This window comes from Streptopelia decaocto (assembly GCF_964273445.1).
Source record: "Streptopelia decaocto genome assembly, chromosome: 13".
NCBI lineage: Eukaryota > Metazoa > Chordata > Aves > Columbiformes > Columbidae > Streptopelia > Streptopelia decaocto.
Window position 1 is genome coordinate 7029499 of NC_138668.1, and position 18760 is coordinate 7048258.

Here is an 18760-nt window from a genome sequence, read left to right on the forward strand (position 1 = left end):
CATGCTGCAGCGGCTCTGTGTCCCCAGCTGCTGTCGCCATGCAGCACGTGGCTCCGCTCCTCAAGCTTTGGTTCAGTTATCAGCCTTTTTTAATGGTTCTTCATCAAACTGAGCTTTAAACTGCACAAGGCTGGTAGTAACTGAGTGTTTGTGTGCTGCTCCAGCTCTGCATCGTAATTAAATGCTGTTTTTCATTTAGCAGGGTGTGCAGTGGTAGAGTACAGATGGGCAGCTCCCGCCTCTGCGCCTTGGCTGGGCGAGGAGGATGAGGAGGATGGAGCGAGGTGGGAGGAGGAAGGTCCATGCTCCCAGCTGCTGGAGGGGGCTTCTCTGTCCCTGTCCCCGCCGGTGGCTGCGCGGTCTGCAGGTGACACCCAGGTTGGCCGAGCTGCTGCAGGCAGGGCTGGGAAACCTTCCCTGGGCTGCGGCTCCGCCCTGGAGGGCGAATGGGCTGCGAGATGCTTCAGCGATCCTGCGTGTCACCTCGGCTGAAGAACAGGAGGGAGGAATGGAAGTCGTCATGGTTGGATCTGCCCAGGAGCGTTTCCACTGCGTACTCGGATCTTCCCGCTTGACTGAGCCATCAGGTTGGTGTGGTAGGGGCTGGTGCTCATGCTTCAAAAACTTGCCGTTAAACAGAGTTTTTTATTCTTAAGGTTTCTTTCCCCTCTCTTCTCTCCTCCCTGCTCCTGTGTGCGTTTTTGTCTTCCCACTCTGAGATGCAGCAGCATGTACCTGCCCAGGCACACAAAAGCATTTCTCCAGCTGGAGGAGAGGGCTGGGGGGTTTGTGCTGCTGCCAGGGCTGCTCAGGTCTGGCCGGGCAGGGCTGTGCCCGCTGGGCTGTGGGGCTCTTGCTAGAGGCAGCAGAGGGTGGCAGAGGTGTGACTCGTGTTGTGGACTCTTGCCATGGCATTGGGCTGGCTGCTGCTGTTGGGTTCTCGCCTCTGCTGTGCCCAGCCTCCTTATGCTTGCAATAGCTTCTTCTCTATAAACCTGATAACTCACCCCTGAGACAGGAAGGTAATTGTCACCTCTCCAGCCCTGGGGACAGCAGTGAGCTACACTGAGCTGCACAGCGTGCTGTGATTTCCAGCTCCAGATGGAGTGGGGCAAGGGCAGCTTTGCTGCAGGATGCTGGTGGAGGGAGCGGAGCCAGAGCCAGCAGCATCGGCCACAGGCTCGTCCATGTGCCGCTGGGCTGGTGGGAGCCTGACCGGGACCCAAGCACCTCCCTGCTGTCTGAGCTCCGGGTCAGGAGAATATGCAGAGAAGAGACTGTTCTGCCTTTTTCCTGATTGTGCTGAGCTTTCTGACATTACAGCGATGGTGCCTGTGATGCCCAGGGTCACCCAGCAGCCAGTACTAAAACCTCGGCCCAGCACTGGGAGCTGCACAGCCCGGCCCAGGGGGTCCCCGACCGCACCCCTGGGGCGTCGGGCACCACTGACCCCTCCAGAGCAGGTGCGGGGGTCACTGCATCTGCCCCTGGGGCAGCCATTGCACCTCATGTGCAGCTCTTGTCCACATTTTCATACACCCCACTGGGAGTCAGGAGCTGGAGCTGGCCCTCCTGGGGCTGCCCACAGCGCTGGGTGATGGAGCTGGTGACGGTTCCCCTCCTTTTATTGCATACCAGAGAGAGTAATTACTTCACGTCTTGTATGGAAATGGGGATGACAGATGTCATATTAAATCATAGGGTCATCACTTATTTATAGGTGATTACATTAAAGAGATATTAATATAGCCAAAGGCTTCGCAGAATTAGAGTTAATGTATTTTTGTTTATTATATTTGCCAATATTTCTCCAATCCAGCCAGGTTTTTATGGCCACTTATTAAATAGACAGCCCGCTGCAGTTCCCTTAACCTCGCTGGAAGGGTGGTGAGAGGACAATTGGAAAACACTTGAGAACTTTGATCTCGGAGTGATTAAATTTTATTGCCTCCTTGTTTATGAGGGTGCGCTGGCAGGTGCTTCGTGTGTGGGGAAATGAAGCGAGGGCAGGTTGGGACTCCAGCGGTGATTAAATCTGGGTTAGCGCGGGGCTGGGTCTTGCAGATGTTGGTCCTCAGCTGGGATTAGCACCAAGCTAAGCCAGGATTAGTTTATTGCAAAACAAGGTGCAGATTTCTGACACCCCAGGAGCAGGAGTGTCCCTGTCCCTGTGTGCCTGGTCCCGCAGGGCTGTGGCTGGCCCACTGCTGGCTTGGGGGGGCACCAGCGGAGCCCCCAGCCCGTGAGCAGCCGGAGGAGCCACAACAGCCCTGGGACCTGGCCCTTTGGTGGCTCCATCCTGTAGGGGCGGCTGCTGATTGTGCCACTCACGAGGATCGATGTGCGAGGAGCTGCCCGCTCTGCCCGCAGGCAGCTGCTCTCTGCTGGGATATTTATTCACACCCAGGTGCCTTCCAGAGCCAGAACAAAACCTAATCTTTGGAGGCCGTCAATAAATTATAACATATTAGGCACTGTCATCCATACCCCTGGACTCTTAAATTTTGTTCTAATTAGAGTATCGCTTTTCCTTTCTCAGCAGTTTTTCCCCTCTGCTGAGTATTGATCCTTTCTCTGTGGAGATCTGACCAACTGTTGACAATTTATGGTAACATAAAACTAGTACCTCTTATAGCAAAAACCCCGCTTTTAATAAAAGCCGCTGACACCAGCCTCTTGCTGGCAGCCTAACCTGATTACCAAATGGATTTAGCAGTTAAGACCGTGCTGATGCCCCGGTTCTTTTGCACGTAGGGACTTTCACTGTAACACTTAATGGGCTTTCAATTGTCATAATATTTCATAAATACATACGTACATAATTGAAAGCTTTGAGGCTGATAGGAAGTCCTGGGAGCGCTCCTGAGCTCCCCCCCGGCTGGTGAACACTTTATGTGCTGGTTACCGGGGCAGCCGAGGGTGCGCGTTGGGTCACTGAGGAAATCGCTCTCTCCATCTGCTGGGGGAAACTTACGGTCAGGTTTTTATTAGGTGCGAAGAGCCTGCTGATACCGGAGGTACCTGATGGCATTTCCCATTAACCCCTGAGCATGGTGTTATGCAGATGCGATGTGTCCCTTGCCCTGCTGGTCCCCAGATCTTGCTGTGCCTTGGTGGCTGCGGCGGCTCCGTTTCTGCACCTACAAGCCCCCCTGGTCGGTTTGCAAAGGCTGCAGCCTGTGGTGTGAGCCCCTTCCCCACACGGTCTGGTGGGCAGCCCTGAGCTGGAACAGCTCCAGGACCCGCGGGGCTCGTCCCCCCCGTGCCACCCGTGTGGCCACCCTGCGCTCAGCTGCTGCGGAGTGATTGACACAGACTTGGGGACAGTCCCCGGCCGCCCCCACAAAGCCAATGATTTTGCAGCCGCTGGGGTTTGCTTGCGCATTGAGGCTGCCCCGAGACTCCAGCCTCACTGGGGGGGCCGGTCCTGCCCCCTCTTTGCTGGAGACCGTTACATTGGGGAAAAACCAGCACATCTGCTGCTGGAGCAATTTATCAAGGTGCCACATGGCTCTTTTCATGGCTCTTTTTCCACAGTAGTTTCATCCAGCGAAAAAAACCTGCACGTCTAACATAATGACCCGAATTTCTTAATAAACAAATGCAGTGTGGATGGCTGTATGTTTCCACTCAGTCTGAGCCAAACTGTGATAAATTGATCCTTCCTGAAGGTATTGAATATTTCTCAAACTATTCATCAGCCCTACGACAAATTCCTCTGTCCGCCACAGCTGACATCCGATTTTAAACGCTTCTTCAGGCCCGGCACAGAGCGGCTGCCTGGGAAGCAGGGACCTTATCATTTTTTAATGCACTGCAGTTCTGGGCTGATGCAATATTTATTACAAAGCTGTTATTTACCAAACAAGCTGGAGCGTTTGCAGGAACCCCTGGTGGGGGGATAACTCGGGTGGCTTCTGTGCCTTGGTGGCTGAGGGTCTGGCTGGGGTGTCCCAGCCCCAAAGGCCACGGAACCCGGGTCTCCAAAGCACCTCAGGCTGTGTGCCCCTGCCTGGGGCTTGATGTTGTTGCTGGGGGTGACAAGGATGGAGAGGGCATGGGACGGGGCTGTGAGCCCCCCAGCCCTTTCCCTGGTTCTTGCTCAGCCCCTCCGGCCCCTTTGCCGCTCCCTGCTGCTGATCTGTGCTGGTGGCTTTGCAGGTGGAGACTGGTTGTGGATCCCCAGAGCTGTGGGTTGCTGTTCCACCGCTGTGTCCCCACGGGGGTGTGGGGTCCCTTGGTGGCGCGGTGGCTCCCTGTATCCCGTCAGCGCCAGCCCTGCCGCGTGTCCCCAACACAGCGCTGTCACTGTTGACTCGTTCTGCGGGGTCTCACCAGCCCTGGAACATCTGCTCTTCCTGCCGTTCGCTTCCGTCTCATTCTTTTTTTATTGAAATGAGTTTAAATTGTCTGAGAATATATTAGATTACTCTTTCCCTGCGGTTAGCACACTTGTATAGATGTGAATAAACTGCACAGCAGCGTGCACACATGCTCTCGCTCCCTTTTTTAATCTGAAAGAAGCTGGCTCCCCGGAGAACTGGCGTGTTTCCTAACGACTTTAATGAGTTTCCATAGCTGGGGTCAGATCATCTAGAAAGGCGGTAATGACGGGGCCGGGAGGTGGTTCTCCCCCCACCGCTGCGCCGCTCCGATAGCTTTGTACTCCAGCCCGTAAATAAAGCGGAGTTTGATAGCTCTGCCTGGCTCTGCGATAAATACATTTTCTCCTTTAATAGGCAGGAGTGTGTGTGTTGCAAAGCAATTCATGAAGCCCATATGACAGTCTTTAAGCATTTTAATATTTTGCAAATGATTTATCACTGGTAACAAGCAGATGATATACTCCACTTCAAGGGTATGGATTATCTATTAAAGGCCACGCGTAAAAGGCATCTGCGAATGACAAACGGCTGCAGAGAACGGAAAGTACAACTTGTCTTTTGTTTTACAGGAAGGGTCAACAGCTTCTGCCGCAGCTCGGGAGGTGACCGGCCGCCCCAGGGGAGAACGTGGAACCGGCCCTGGCAGGTCCGGCCCGTGGAACGGGTGTGCGGGCCGGGCGGAGGTGACGCTGTCCCCCCGCGGGTGGCTCGTGGGACGCTGTCCCCCCGCGGGTGGCTCGCGGGTCCTCTCCCGGGCTCTGAGCTCCCAGTTCGCGGGCCGGCCGAGGGGCACTGCGCTGCGTGTGTCCGTGTGCGCACACGCGGGTTTCGTTGCCACTGGGCGGTGCCCGTGGGTCGCGCTGCCCGCAGCTCCGGGCCCCGTCGCTTGGGGAGCAGCGCGCCCGGGGTCCGGCACCCTCGGCGGGGCTGGTGCCAACTTGGGGATGTGCTGGTACCAGCCTGGGGATGTACCGGTGCCAGGCTGTGGACACGGCCAGCAGATCGGCTGCTGGAAAAGGCCTCATGCCTGGGTGGCCTGAACAGTCTGGGGGTGTCACCAGTGTGACATGTGCAGGGATGGAGAGCTGCCATCCCCCAGCTTGGAAAGGAGCAGCCTGGGGCTTTGGGTCTTGAGGCTCAGGCTGGGTACCCCTTGAACCTGAGAGCAGAGCTGTGAGCGTGCGGTGTGACACTGTGGTGGTGTGACACTGCTATGGTGTGACACACGGTGTGACGTGTGTGTGATGCTGCGTCCTGCTCCAACCCCAGCCGCTCACTTCTGCAGAGGACCTGTGGCATGGGGCATCCCCACAGTCACACGGGGTGTCCCCACTCCCCTGTAGAGCCAGAGCAGCCACAGGAGCTGCCTGGTTTGGCCAGGACCTGCTGCACCCGCTGCCCTCACAGCCTGGGGGCTCAGCGGTGCCGAGGTGCCAGCTGCGGGACACAGGGCTCTTTACTCAGTGCTGACTTTGCTCCCCGCTCCTGTGTTTTGCAGCTGCTGCTGACACGGCCTCGTGGTGACAGTGGTGATGGGACATGTCCCCTGGGCTCTGGGCACCTCCCAGTGTGGCTCTTGCTTTGCCACATGGGCAGCTGTGGCACGGGGTGGTGGCAGGAGGTGGCAGGACCCGCAGGGACCGGGGCTTCCCTGGCACGAGGAGGGCACTGTGCTGCCCCATTGCCACGCTGGTCTCGTTACCATAAGATTAATGCTGGTTGTTGGGTTGGGAGTTTTATTACCTGAATGTTTCCTCTTAGCTCCTAAAACTGACTTCATCCCAGATTTATTACCCAGCAAATAAACAAAAGTGCAGGTTTATTTTACCTCCTTGTTCATCAGAAGGGAATGAAAATTTAAGCAAAATATTAAAAATAAAATAGACTCAGTTTTACTTTAATTGATCTTTGATTTTTAACTTAATACCTTCCCCATGTTGCTGCTTCAACCTTTAATTTCTCTTGGTGAAGTGGCTGTGTTCAATGATTCATTCTGTCCCGAGGCAAAGCATACACTGTAATTGGTTTTTAACTTCCTGGAATGTCAAAGCCGGGATTGAAATTTTACGTATCACACTGCCAATTCAATACTGGCTTTAATAATAATGTTGCAGAAAGGAAGGCAGATTTACAGCTGTAGAAAAATGTAATCAAATTTTGAGGCAGAATGCAATAAGTCCAAATGCTAGTTTTCATTTGGAAGCTTGTTAGATAAATGTGGTATCACCTGAGCAGCTCCCCGATCGTTTCTGCTCTCCCTGCCACACTGGGCATTGCCAGCGGACGCGGGGGAATGGCAGGAGCAGGACGAGCATGGGGCGTGTGGGGTGGATGTGGGGTGGATGTGGGGTGACCCCGCCACCCTCGTCCTGCGGCCCAGGACCAGCTGATGGGATCGTGTGGACAGGAGCCACTCGTGGTGGGATCTGCCCTGAGTGTCCACCCTGTGATGAGCTGCGTGGCAGCCGGGACCGCGATGCCGTGGTGCCCAGCGCAGAGCTGCTGCACCCTCTGCTCTGCAGGCCAGGAGCTTCTGGGGGGGCACCCCAGTACCCTGCAAATGCCAAACAAGTAATCAATTTGGGCCAATTAATGTCTGATAAAAACTAATAACCCTTCTCTCCTTTTCTTATTACTGAATGACCTCCAGCAATCCATTAGTTTAACAAATGATATGCGAGTGTTCAGCATGGCTAATGACTCTGGATTAGACCCGGTGACACCTAATCCATCAGCACGCTGCTCCCCACAGTGCCCACTCTGCTCAGTCACCGCTCGGCAGCGCCTGCAGCCCTGCCCCGAGCTGGGTGCTGTGTCCCCTCATCCCCTGCTTGCTCTGTCCACCCCATGCTGCCTTCGGGGGGCTGGGACTTCAGGAAAAGCCTCTTGGGGTTCAGGGACCAGCAGCCCCGCAGTACCCAGAGCCCGGTGCTGGTGCCCATCAGCCATGGGGTGCGTGCAGCTCCCAGTGCTGCTGCTTGCGGCTCCGCTGTCCCTGCTCTCTACTTAGGCTGTCCTAAAAAGCTAACTAAGCTGAAATTATTTTCTTTCCTTAGAAGAGCCTTTAAATAATGTATTGCCCTCACTTGCTATTGCTGAATGTTTTAAAAATCCAAGGGACTACTCCTTCTGGCTCGTGTATCTGCATCTGTTTGTTGTGGGCCATGAATTACCCTTGGCAGGGGTCATTACAAATTCCCTTTGGAGCTGTTGCCCTGGCAGCCTCACAGCAGCTGCCGTGCCGGGATGTGGGCGCTGCCTGTGCCACGGTGGGAGGGGGTGTGGGGAGAAGCAGCACCCGCTGCCCGGGGGAGTAACAGCACCGAGCCTGCAGCCCAGGGCACTTGCGCCAGGTGCCCCTATCCCTGGCACATCCAGCTCTGGGGTCACCATGGAGCAGCAGCGGCTCCAGGGCAGCACATGCTGCCAGTTCACATGTGGCCGTGCCCGGGGCATCTTGCTGTGGTGCTGCTGGGGTCTGCTTGGTGGGTTTGTAACCCCTGACCAGCCACGCTGGACCTGCAGGAGCTCAAATCCAGCCCTGGCCGCTCCGGACGAGCCATTTCCCACCCATCCAGGTGCCCATGGTCCTGGCTGGCCATGCAGCTCCCTGTCCCGCATTCACATGGCAGCAAATTGCAATTAAATTCCAACCGCTGAAAACAGAGCCCCTAAAAACATCCTCCAAAAAACTGTACCTCCTGGAAAATTATGATAAGAGGTTGCTGGAGGAAGGTTAATTACATTAGGGGAGCTGTCAACAAAGCAAAGACATCCTGTCCGGAGCAGTGAGGGAAATGTTTTCCATTCTGTGCTGGTGTCCCACAGATTGTCATGTACTCTGCAAGGTTTCAAATATTACAATAAAAATCAATGCAAGTGTTCACTAGGCCAGCAGTGCCCCAGTGCTCATGTCCTGGGCTGGTGCTCTCGGGCAGCTGGAGGGACATCCCGTCCCTGAGCCGCGCTCCTGCCTGAGCAGCCCAACTCACACCTGAATGTCACAGCAAACTGAGCTCTCCCAGAAGGGCTGAAGAAAACGAGAAACTAGGTAAGTGTTAAAACTGTTAGAAATCTGTTCCACAAAGTTCCTTCCAGTTATACTCCACTTTTCCCTGAAGTGACAGTGGTTTTGAATCACGTTTCCATGGAGCACGGGGGCTCCGTGCAGGCAGCCCCGCAGTGGGGTCGTCCAAGTCCTGCATTTCAGCAAAGCTCTTTCCTGCAAGAGTTTGCGAAAGAGGCCCCAGCATAAATGGTGCTACTGCCGGCGCTGCAGCTAATTCTGGTGTTTTACAGCACCGGGGCTGTGTTTCCTATTGATTTCGTAGGCTGCTAATGGTCTTTTTCATACAATAAGAGGCTTTTGTGGGAAGAACTTAATCCAGTGCTATCGCTGGGTGAAATTGCACAGCTCACTGCTTAGATTGCCAGGACACGATCTGCTTTAATAGTAGAAGAAGTTTTATCTGATACATTTAATGCTCCAATATTTTTATGGCACGACAGGTCCTAATTGAGCTGCGTTTCTGCCCCAGGCGTGCGGGAGGCTGGGGCTCTGCCAGGGAGGGGTGCAAGCTGCCGTGGCGCATGGTGGCTCATGGGGACCTTTGCGGTGTGACTGTCACCTTCACCGGCCGCTGTCCCCAGCCTTGTTGCTGCCACAAATGCACGTTAAGGTGATTCTCATGGTGATGGTGAGGCCGGTGCTGAAGATGACAAAGCTCTGCAGGGATGTGGATCTTTGTTTTCTCCAGGGTGTATTTTTCTTCCTGATGGCCATGCCGGGTGGGCTGGTGGCAGCTGGGCTGTCAGTGCCCAACTACGAACACAGGGTGACAGGCAGGTCCTGGGTGCCATGAGTAGTCAGGGCAGGCAGGACAGGCAGGACATACGGACATTGCCGTGCAGAGGGGCTCACTGGCCGCAGGACATGCTCGTGCTCCCTTGTGCCCAGGACACGCTGTCCCCAGCGCCCGGCTGAGCAGAGCTCCATGTGCTGCTGCCTTGGAGTCTGGCGTACAGGACATGTCTAAATGGATCATGACGGTCAGGATTAAAGGTTAGGAAATTTCTCTGTGTATCTTATGTAAATGAGGACTAATGAGGTTTTCATTATTACCTTTAATTGTCTTTTCCACAAGTGGTGGTGATTTATGTGGTGTGAACCTAGATGGGTGACACACACAGATCCACACGCAGTGGAGAACCTTCATTAAAACTGTGTTTAAAAATGAATCTGCAATATGCAAATTGCCTATTAAATGCTCAGAAAACAGATTTTAAAGGCAAAAAATGGCACAAGCAAAGCACCAGCTCCTCGGGACCTCTGGGGATGGATGAGCAGCAGTGGTGGGTGCTGGGTGTGCAGCCAGTGTGCCATGCCGTGCCGCGCTGTGCCGTGATGTGCTATGCAATGCTGTGCATGCCGTGCTGTGCCATGCATTGCCCTGCTGCACCGTGCGGTGCTGGAGCCGGGTGCTACCGTGAGGTCCTGTGGCAGCCTGGCCCCAGACCTGCACAAAGAATTTTTGGGGAGAAATGGACTTAAACTTGCAACTTCCCTGTTGATCCTGAAGAGCTGGATAGTGGTGTTGGGTGGGAGGAGAAAGTGCTGTACCAAGAAGCAGCGGAGTGAGGGAGTGAGTGAGATGGCTTGGACAACTATGTCCAATTAGCCTGACGTTAATCCTGGGCAAATGGGTGGAAAAACTAATGCAAGTTTCAATTAATGGGAGAATCAGTGCCCGAGAATATAAATTCATGCCAGTCAACATGGCTGAAAAGAAGTAGGTCCTGTCCAACCAAACTATTTTCATCCCGTGATGAGATTACTTGTTTGGGTGATGGAGGTGATGGCACAGAAATAACAGGCTCCAGACAGCATTTCACTGGTGCCATGATGCACTGGTTAAAAACCTGGTGGAAAATTTTCCTGATTGGAAAATGAGGCTGAAGAAGCAGAAGGGGATGTTGCTGCTGGCGCTGTTGTGCAGCTGGGCGGTGGTGGTGGCAGTGGCCACCGGTGCTGGCCAGGGCCGGCGTGCGGTGCCACGGTACCGGGGCAACAGCGCTGGGTGCTGCAGCACATGAATGGGAGAGACATGAGAAATGCTGGCGCTGCTCCAGGTGGGGAATCGCCCGGCACCCAGGGGAGCTGCACATCCACGCTCTGGGGAAAACACGGGGCTGCAGAAAACCTCAGCCTTGCTTTATTTTCCCAAACCGCTATGCGAGGATGATTCTGCATGTAGCAAAAGCCGTGGAAACTATGCCTAAAGTAAGACTCAAATCCATCTGATTATGAATGGATTTAATTAACCATAGCTGTAGCCATGCTGTGCCGGGGCTGCAGCTGTGGCTGTGTGGCAGCTGTGCCACGGGGAGGCTGTGGCTGTGCCATGGCGGGGCTGTGCCATGGCGGGGCTGTGGCTGTGCCATGGCTGGGGCTGTGCCGTGGCGGGGCTGTGGCTGTGCCATGGCGGGACTGTGGCTGTGCCGTGGCGGGACTGTGGCTGTGCCATGGCCGGGGTTGTGCCATGGCGGGGCTGTGCCATGGCAGGGCTGTGGCTGTGCCATGGCCGGGGCTGTGCCGTGGCGGGGCTGTGGCTGTGCCATGGCGGGGCTGTGGCTGTGCCATGGCCGGGGCTGTGCCGTGGCGGGGCTGTGGCTGTGCCATGGCGGGGCTGTGGCTGTGCCATGGCCGGGGCTGTGCCGTGGCGGGGCTGTGGCTGTGCCATGGCCGGGGCTGTGCCGTGGCGGGGCTGTGGCTGTGCCATGGCGGGGCTGTGCCATGGCAGGGCTGTGGCTGTGCCATGGCCGGGGCTGTGCCGTGGCGGGGCTGTGGCTGTGCCATGGCGGGACTGTGGCTGTGCCGTGGCGGGACTGTGGCTGTACTGTGCATGCTCTGCTGAGGCTGCTCAGCCCCCGGTAAACATTTCAGACCCCACGTGTCTTTCACGCCAGAGAACCCCATTAGGGTGCATTAGTAAGCCATGACTGATTGCCTTTCTTCTCTAAAATAGTACAACAGCTTTTCAAACATACCAGTAATGAAAATTTTATTGCAGCCGGCTGGATCTCCTGCAGGTCTGTTGTTCCGATCAGCGCTGGCAGGTCGGAGCCCACCCGGGCCCACAGGAGCTGGCACACAACACGGCGGCCGCGGGAGCAGCTGGCCGGGCGGCGGGGACCTTGCGGAGTGCTGGCGGGTGCACTCCAGCAGCTCCTGTCCCAGCGGCATTGCTGGCAGAATGCGGTGGGCACCACACTGCCATGGGCACCGCACTGCTGCTGGGGCTGTGCTGCTGGCCGGAGGGAGGGCTGCACTCAAGGCACTGCATTTGGGGTGCTCTCTGTGACCCCCCGGCTCCAGCAGCATGGCTGATAGGGCTGACCCTCGCTGTCTTGTAGCCAGTGGGTGGTTGGGCCGGTGGTGCTGGGGTCCTAGCACTGGTGCGGGACGGCACAGGGAGCTGGAGCGGTGCTCGGGTGTGCGGTGAGCGATGGCCTGACTCCTGCTTCCCTGGGCTGACTCAAATAAAGTGCAACCAAGCAGCACCAAGTGCCTTTTACAGACTCCATGCAGGCAGGATTAAGATGTGAAGATAAAGAACGTGTAATTCACTTTATCCATGTTATTTATTTAGAAGATGGTGAGGAAATGAGGAGTGAAATATCCCCATCTCAGCCCAGAGCCAAACAGGGGCTGCTCAGCCCTGTCTGTCCCTGGGGCTGTTCCTGGGGCAGGGCAGTGTGCCGTGGGGCAGGGCAGAGTGATGTGGGGCAGGGCAGAGTGATGTGTGCCATGGGGCAGAGCCCTGTGCCGTGGGGCAGGGCTGTGTGGGGCTCCACACTCCCCCAGCTCCATTCCAGAGCCCACCAGGCTGGGTCCTGGCTCTACAAGAGAAATGAGGTCTTAACCAGGTGGCAGGGCTAATAAATAGCTCAAGAAAGGCAAGCTAGTACATGCAGCCCGCATCTCCTCTGCCTATCTATTGCAAGTGCCAAAAGAAATCTGTCTCAGGAATTATTTCAGAGAGGGTAATTTCTGTTCCCCAGTTGCTGTCATACATTAGAAATAGCTGAAATGCCTCCAGTTGGCTACCAGCGGCGAGGAGCAGCCAGGGGCTGCCATGGATGAGAAGCACTAAAAGAAAATAAATTAGCCTCTTGCACTCAGCCCTTCCCTCAGCTGCTGAACCACAAGTGACGAGCGGCTGTTGCTTAAGTAACAACCAGAATAATGAGGAGAACAGGATTCGCAGGGGAATATTAACTCGGAGAAACAGCATTTTCTCCCCCTTTTGAAGTCTGTCCCCAGCAGCCCCTGTCCTGGTGTGGAGGTGAGCCACAACCTGCAGGTGCCGGTGGGTGCAGGTGATGGGCACCAGCTGCTCTCTGTGCCCATGAGCAGTGTCCCAGTGGGACCTGCTGCCAGGTGGGCCTGGGCTCATTCTGTGGAGCCCTAATGTGGGTCTGCTCCACGGCTGGGAAACGCCAGCCCAGATTTCCCATCACTGCTGCAGCTCGTTGCTTTACAGCCTTGGGCCGTGTCTGCTCTGGTGCAGTCTGGTGACCTGGGACAGCAGGGATGCTTCTGGCTGTGCCAGCACGCCGTCATTTGGTGGCATGAAATGCCTTAATCACAGGCTCGGTAACGCACGCCCCGAGCATTGGTGATCTGTCCCCTCTGATTTCTCCGCTTGTAGCTCATGTTGCTCCGACTGCTGGTGTCACTGATTCCAGTGATTAAGCTGCTGCTCAGTGGCTGGCAGAGCTGGTGACCCCGTGGAAGTGTTGGACCAGTTCTCAAGAGGAACGACCCTGTTTGGAGCCCCGCTGTGTTGTAACCAGCAGTTTAAGGAAGTTCATCCCTCTGACGATGCAAACCAGGAACACTCATGGATTTAACTTGCTTCATATCCTCTCTAGTTCCTTTATCTCTTCTGGCTGAGTCTTCTGGGGAACATTACCCTGACTTAGTGCTCCCTGTTTGTATCCACTAACAATTATATGGGGGTGCAATTCTGAGAACCACCTCATCCCATGCTGTGTGATTAATGATGGAAATCTTCCTTCCCATTTTGCAGTTTGTGAGATACCTGTTGCAGCTGAAGCTGTCCCCAGGAGGATGCCTGCTCACTTAATGTGTCATTGCAGGGAAAACAAGGCACTTTGCTCCTAAAAGAGGGCAACGAAACAAACCTAAATGAGGCTGTTTTCTTTGTGCTCTTTCTCTCCATCACCCTTTTCTATCCATCCTACATCTGTGAGCAGTGGGGAAGAAGTCATTGCACTGTGTGCCGTCCCCAAGGGAAATACCCGGTTGTCGTCACCTTGAACTTCCCTGTTGGTGGTTAATCCACAGAGCGTTGGGGTGCTGGGGTTGTGCTGCCATCCTGCCCCGGGTGGTGCCGATCACTGCAGGGGTCTCTGGGGACAGGTGTCGTGGTGCTCTGCTGGTCGCAGGGACGTCACCGCCCTGCAGCCGAGCGGTTGTGCCTCTGTCTGCACCCACAGCCGAGCTGCAGCGAGCAGCGGGGTGGCTGTGGCGTTAATAATGCAGACGTGTGCTTCTGCCAGGCTTTCCCCACCACTGCCTTGGATTCGCTTCAAGATCAGATTTTCTTGCTCCCAATCCCCCAGGGTCAGTGCAGCGCAGAGGAATCTGCTCAGCTGGTCACAGGATGGGTGCCTGCGGGGTACAGGGGTCGGGCCCGCTCCCCAGGGCTCGGCACCGGCCTTGCTGGGAGCTGGAGCAGGTCCCAGCTCTTGCCATCGCCGAGAGGCTGCGGTGCCGCCGCCTCTGCCGGGACCCCCGCAGCTCTGCCGGCTCCCCCACCAGCTCTTGGAAGTGACAGCATTAAAATGCTTGTGTTGATCTGGCAGAGGCAGCTCTGGGACATCATCAGGCAATATTTTGCTGCAGAAAAAGAAAATGACAATACTCTCCATCAAGATTATTATAGCGCTGTCCCTTAGAGTCACCAGCCTGAGCTGGGGGGAGGTTTGTCTCATTTGCTATTTTTTTCCGTGCCAAAGAGAGTTTTAATGGCATTTAGTATAGCTCTGGCCACGAGGCACCTCGGCACCGAGCACCCAGTGTGCCAGTGCTAATTCCTGCTAATTGCACCAAAGCACGTGGCGCTGCTGAAATGATGCTCCCAGCCGGGGCCGGGGCCAGCGTCAGCACGAGGAGCCCTCTCTGCTCCGCTCGGTTCTGCAGAGACGCACATCTGAACGAGCCTGTCAAGAGAAATTTTCTGTCTGATTAGAAATGGATTTTCGAGCTCCTCGCTCACATGTAAACATTTTTAGTGGTCCCCAGCCAAAGCAGGAACAGCGCAATCAAACATCAGCCTGAGCAAACTGGGTCCCTGCAGGGAAATCACCAGCCACAGAAGGAAACAAAACACATGATGGCTTCAAAAGACATCCATTAAATGTGTGCTGAAGTGATTCATGGTGCTGGTAGTTAGACTTTAATTAGATCTTAATCACGTAATTTTATCTTTGTTTTAGAAATTAGGGCTTAATGACTGTATTGCTCTCATAACAGCACCGTGACTAAATACAGTAATATCACGTAGCAGCCCTGCAGTGGGCAGAGATGGGACAGAGATTATCTGCTGGTCTTGGGCTGTTGTTTCTTAAGTAAAGAAATGTATTTAAAATACGCAAATCCAGGAGGATGTGCCGCTGCTCAGGGAAGGTGGAGAGGGCAGGAGCTGTGAAGAGGAGGGGTATGGGCTGCAGGCTCCGGCTGCCCAGACCAGTGGTGCCCTTTCCCTTGGGGATGGGCAGCTCTGCCCTCTCTCCTGGGGACCCCCAGTCCCCCGGGGCTGCTCTGCAGAGCCAGGGTCGCCCCGCACGGGACAGGAGATTTGTCCTGCAGCAGCCCCTGGCCAGGGAGTTGCCATGTCCCGCAGCTCTGGGGTTCTTTTGGCCTGTCCGAGCAGGCTGAGCTGTGCCCAGACCCACTCCCTGGGGAGGTGAAGCAGCAGGTCCATGTCCCAGGGCATGATGTCACTGTGGCAGGTCCCTGCAGCCCAGTGACACCGATGTCCTTGAGCCTGGCCCTGCCCTCGCTGCGATGGCAGCGGGTCCTGTCCCACCCTCCCCTCCTGCTTGTTATGCCACAGGAGCCACTTGAACTCATTACTGTGGCAGATTATACGTCCCCAGGTAATAACGCATATGCAGATAATTACTAACATATCCTCTAATAGGAAAGAACTCAGCTGAATCCACTCAGTCCCTGGGTAAATATTTATACCTAAGCCATCCTTATCACCAGTCACCGGTGTGTGCAGGAGCCAGGGCTGCTGTCCTGCTGTCCCCAGGCTGTGCTGGCTGCAGTAGCAGGGACCTGTTGACCCTGCAGGTGCTGGTGTGGACTTGCCTCCCCCTGGCAGGACTGGCAGGTTGGTGCCACATGGCACAAGCCCAGCGCAGCTGCCCTGGACCTCCTGGGAGCTGGAGGCTGTGCCAGCCCAGCAGCAGTGATGCCGTGGTCAGCCGGCCCGCTGCTGCCCACTGCTGCCTGCCCTGCCCGCTGCTGCCAGCCCACACCAGGTGAGTTGGGGACTGACCCTGCAGGGCTCTGTGTTGGCAGCACCACTGCTGTGTGCCCTGGTGAGATGTCCCTTCCCTGGGCTGCTGACACTGTACCTGTTTCTGGCCATGCTCACCCCATCCTGTGCTGCCAGGGCCCTTGGGGCTGCTGCAGGACCTGTGTTGCTGCAGGGCTGTGGGGATGGTCACTCCTCGTCTTGTGCCAAAGTGCCTTTGACAGGCGCTGGCGCAGCCCTCGCTGTGTGCGGGACCCACCACTGTCTGTGGCAGCAGTTTCTCCTGGCAGCTGATGTCCCCACAGGCCCTGCGAGCCACCGACACAGCCAACTGTGTGCCAGCAAGTGTCACCCCACGTGTGTCCAGAGCCCTGGCTGCAGAGGAGTCACCCTAATTGGACCAACTGGCTAATTAGCTGTCAGGTAATGAATTATTCAGTGATGCCTGGACTTCAGTGCAGTATTGATACCATCAGTTCCTCTCACTGCTACGTACTCCTGGCTGCTGGAGCACTGAGCAGAGCTTGTAGAGGAACTTGGAAGACTTTCAAAGCGAATGAAAGGTGTTAATCAGTTGTGTGCTGTGGCACGTCACTGGCGGAGCAGCGGGCAGGCTGCACCCACAGCAGCCTTGGGGACAGCGGCAGCTCCTCCTCTGCACAGCTTGTCCCCCTCGTGCTGCGGGCAGGGGCGGCTGTGGGGACATGCTGCCCAGGGTTTGTGCCATATCACCAGTGACAGCGCAGCTGTACCCATCCTGGGAGCGGTGGCAGAGCCTGGGGGTTCAGCCAACAGCATGTTTCTCTCCCTTGCTGCAGCCTGATAAAATAATAGAAGGAAACTTGACCTACTTGAATGTATCAGCATTCCAGCTCTTCCTGAGCATTAATCATTTCCAGGGGGTTAGAGGTTTCTGTTAAGGATCATATTTATTTGCTGCCCAGCTCTGTGTTGGCTGGTGGGATGGGGTGTGTAGCTCACTGCAGAGACAGGGCCATGGGGGGATCCTAAAAGTCACCCCCAGCCCAGGGTCCTGCTCCTGAGTGTCACAGCATGGGGACAGCGCTGGGGTCCCCCAGCGCTCCCAGCCCTGCACTTACATTCCGCAGCTCCGCTGCTGCCAACAAACAGGGAGCCAGCAGTGAAACTGAATCAAATTAATTAATAAGAAGTTAATCAAATTTTCTCCTTGCTCAGGGCACTGTGATCCCACCTTGCTCTGAGAGATGAACGACACTCTTTGTGCAACTGGCAGTACTTGACTGACCGTGCAGGTCCAGCGCCGCAGCTTGTGCTCCTGCAGGAGCGCAGCACTGAGCCCGCCGGGCACCGGCTGCCACAGAGAACACCTGCGGTGCTGCTCCCACCTGGGGCCGGGCCCCTCATCACGGACGGGGAAGGCAGGTAATTCACAGCGATTCAGGTAATTCACAGTCAAGGGTAATGTCTCTGAGCGGGGGTCCTGGGATGGTCCCACTGTGGTGGGGTCATTTGGGGCTGTTTTGGGGAGAAACAGGTGCTGCTGGACATCGGCACTGGGTGATGTGCCAGCGGCTCCGCGGGGCAGCGGACGGCACTTGCCAGGGATGTAGATGGGCCCTGGGAAGGCTTCCCTTGACCCAGGTGTCTCAAGAGCTCTTCAGCCTGAACAGGATCAGGGACCACTTAAGTCACATTCATTATGTTTAAGTATTTATGAGCTGATAAATATTAAACAGCTGCTCTCTGGGATTCAGGCCTGAGTGAACTGATCAAAACACGGTGCACGCAATGACTGTGGCTGTGATGCCAAGGCACAGGACATGCTGCACCAGGATGAGCTGCACTGGGATGAGCTGCACCGGGATGTGCTGCATCAGGACATGCTGCACCGGGACATGCTGTGCCAGGCGGCTCCGCATGTGCCTGCAGCCCCCTGCCCATCACAGTGGGTGTCTTGGCTCCTCCTGGCACAGCCAGCACCCTGCACCCGGGCTATGGGCTGCACTGGTTGGACGTGAGTCCCCTGGGTCAGCCCAGCAGCCCCGCGGGTGCCCAGTCCCGGGCAGGTCCAGCTGCATGCATGGCAGCACCAGGTCCCTGTGCTCCCAGCTCCATTGTGCATCCCATCACCACTGCCCAGCCCTCCTCTGCCAGCAGGTAGGTCAGCACATTGCACCTGGCATGCACGTTAATCACGTCACCAAAAGGTCCCCATTTTGCTCCATCTTTGGACATGCTTGTCAAGGCTTTGCAGTAAACTCTAGCAAGGCTCTCTGTCATCTTGTGCAAAGAAACAGTTGCTTCAAGTCACATACCTTCTGGCCCAGTAAAAATTATACAGCGGTCATTAAAATTTATATGCTGGCTTATAAAGTTTGCACTTCAAGCAAGCATTTTCCTCCTGAGTGTCAGAGTCAGCTAATGGCGCAGGAGCCGCTCAGGGCAGCAGCTGATACCACAAGACACGCTCTTCACAATGCTGGGGGCTGGGGCTGTGACAGTGTGTGGCTTGTGGAGCTGGCAAGAGGCACTTTGTGTGTCCTGGTCCTGCTGACCAGCGCGGTGGCTCTGACTCCGGTGTCCCCAGCCTGGGGACAGGCTGGAGGGGGTCCCTGTGGCAGTTCCTCTGCTTGGCATCACCAAACCAGCGCTGCTCCACATGCCCACCAAACCACTGCGCGCCTCTTCCCAATGCAGATTGCCTCCTCTCAGGCTTTGTAAGCTGCATTTTAAGAGCTCCTAATGTGATAAGCATTTTTAGTACAGCCCTTCCAGAGCCCTCATTTGCTTACCCTTTGGAAATCTAATACTTGATTTAAG

The 18760-nt window shown here is 55.7% G+C and overlaps 1 long non-coding RNA gene across 1 annotated transcript; it reads left to right on the top strand.

Annotated features, from left to right (window-relative positions):
• Positions 1-4739: 4739 nt before the first annotated feature.
• Positions 4740-6275, top strand: LOC309445627. The gene is made up of 3 exons (XR_014185316.1): positions 4740-4858; positions 4955-5031; positions 5884-6275. It is a non-coding gene; the product is annotated as an uncharacterized lncRNA (long non-coding RNA).
• The last annotated feature ends 12485 nt before the right edge of the window (positions 6276-18760 follow it).